Genomic DNA, 2844 nt, shown 5'->3' on the forward strand with positions numbered 1-2844 from the left:
TCTTTGAAAGTGTTTGCAGGATTTATGGGATTGAATAACAAAGTTACAGTATCTGGGGCCATCCACTTCATCCCTTCAGACAGATCTTCAGCTCTGCAGTTTTCTTGGGAAATCTGAGGTAACCTGGAACCCCTCACACCAAAGTCACTGATGCCAGAATTCAAAGCACTACTTGGTTAATAGCTTTATAGAAGCTATGGCTCCTTACTTTCCATATTACTATATAACTGACTTCTATTGCAATGACAAATTACAATGACCTCCTCTATGCTAGGGACCTAGGGAGTCTGGATACAGAAAGAAGCACTTTTTAGTTTCATAATAAGAATTGTGATAGCCCTTGGTTTTTGGGAACAGTTAAAACGCCCCAAACTAGAGTTAGGTTTGCCACAAAACAGTTCAGGAAACATTTAAGAATATAAAAGTAAATTTGTTTTAATTATGGCAGTAGGTTAAGTCTTGGTGCAAAAGGAAAAAAAGGTAAACTTAAAAGGAGACATTACAGCAAAGAAAGTAGAAACACACTAAAGAATTACTAGCAAATATAGTTTAGTTTAAGCTTAATTTAAGACACAGAAGTGTCTTTCTGTGACTAAAAAATAAGGCAAAACCAGCAGTTGACAATCTGCTAGTTTTAATGGAGCACACTGAGAAAATGAACACTAGTAGCTACCTGTGTTATAGTATTGGACAGCTTTTTGCACTGAGGAATGTGCTAAATTGTAGTTCTAAAGCAGGTTTGTTTGGTTAAGACAGGAGTATTTAGCATTGTTTAACTACTGAACAAATCACAGCCTTTGGCTCTTTATATTTCAGCATAATAATGTTTTCTTCTTCACCTCAGTACCTTCTCAGGTTTTTGTCTTGTTCTGGCTTTCTAACAGTGCAGAGTGGGTTTTGTTCTAGCTCTGTAAAATCCATTGGGATGCTCTCACTGGTCTCAGCAGGGGAAGGAGGATTTCAAGCAGAGGTGTGCCATGCACAAAAGTGGAAGGAGTGCTGGAAGCAGCAATACCCCCAACTCCAAATTCTCTGTGATGACAGGCCTTCATCAAGTCCAGGCAGAGGGAGAACAGCAGTGTTCCACAAGCACTTGCTGGCAGTGTTCTCACATCAAAATCTGGTAGTGTGTGATTCACTGTTTCTTCCAAGTTCCTCTCTCCAGCTGAAAAGGCATTTCAGGACACCAGATGTACAATTACCATTCTTCCAGGAGCTAAGCAGACAGTTTCTGACTTTCTAGAGAAGTCTGCATATCAATCACAGACATCTGCACATTCACAAAATTTCTTAGAAAGTCTGCCAGATAAGCAAAACCTGCTCCCTCAGCCTGTCCTCACAGGGCTGTGTTCCAGGCCCCTCACCAGCATCACTGCCCTTCTCTGGACATGTTCCAGCACCTCAACATCTCTCTTGAATTGAGGAGCCCAGAACTGGACACAGTACTTAAAGGTGTGGCCTGACCAGTGCTGAGTACAGGGGCAGAATAACCTCCCTTGTCCTTCTGGCCACACTGTTCCTGATCCAGGCCAGGATGCCATTGGTTCTCCTGGCCACCTGGGCACACTGCTGCCTCGTCTTAAGCTGCTATCTACCAGTACCCTCAGGTCTGTCTCTGCCTGGCTGCTCTCAGCCACTCTGTCCCCAGCCTGTAGTGCTGCTTGGGGTTGTTGTGGCCAAAGTGTAGAACCCTGCACTTGGCCTGGTTCAGTCTCATCCCATTGGCCTCTGCCCACCCATCCAGCCTGGCAAGGTCCCTCTGCAGGGCTCTGCTACCTTCCAACAGATTGACACCTGCTGCTAGCTTGGTGTCATTTGCAAACTTACTGATGCACTCAATCCCCTGGTCCAGATCATTGATAAATACATTGAACAGGACTTTTGACTAGGCAGAAAGGGATCTGAGGGTACTGGTAGATAGTAGCTGAAGATGAGCCAGCAGTGTGACCAGGTGGCCAGGAGAGCCAGTAGGACAGGGGAGGTAGAATATGAATAAATTATTAATTAAATTGATAATGATTAATGACTATTCAATAATTCAGTAATTAATTAGATAACTATCCAGATAATCAACAGACTGGCACTGTATATTTAGGCCTTGCAGACTGTACCTTCAGATTGATATTGAAACTAATTGTTGTTTAAGTCATTTCATGCTAAAAACCACGTTAGTCAATTACATGTGCTTGTGGTATTGAAGTAATTTAGCACAAGTGTGAGGAGAAAGATTCCAATGTTCTCTGGGCATTATAAGGCAGTTCAAAGTGGAAATAACAAAAAGTAAGTACAGATTTCTTATATTACAAACATTTTGATAAGTGTAAGTTAAGCAAATATGTACTTTGTGTTCCAGAGAGAAGGACAGAAGAATAAGGCTCCCCATTTACTGATGATTAAACTCATCAGAATCCAGGCTGCTGAAGTGAGACATGGTGATATTTTCCAAGAGGCAATATTAGCTCTTTCTCTTTTTTGGAATGGGGTGAGGAGAAAGACAAGAAAGGCAGATGGCACTGTATTGCTAGGAACAAGAGGTGAGCAAGAAGTAATCGTGGTGATATATTTGAAAGTGAGGTTCTGTCTTTGTAGATTTCACTACAGCTCTTTCCAGTAGTGTCTGAGAATCTGTAAGAAATAAACGATGGCAGTGATAGCTCTTTCTTCCTTGCTGATGAGTTGTGCTAGGGGTGACATATGGTACATTAAGATGAAAACTGTGGCCAAGCTGCTTTCATTTTTGGTGTACTTTAGAAACCTTTTCAGCTGAAAAACATCACTGTGACAGACTTGACTCAAACCTATATTAACTGCAAAACAGTTATTTTAACCTTTCCAACACATCCT

Source organism: Pogoniulus pusillus, chromosome 2, assembly GCF_015220805.1.
Source record: "Pogoniulus pusillus isolate bPogPus1 chromosome 2, bPogPus1.pri, whole genome shotgun sequence".
Classification (NCBI taxonomy): domain Eukaryota; kingdom Metazoa; phylum Chordata; class Aves; order Piciformes; family Lybiidae; genus Pogoniulus; species Pogoniulus pusillus.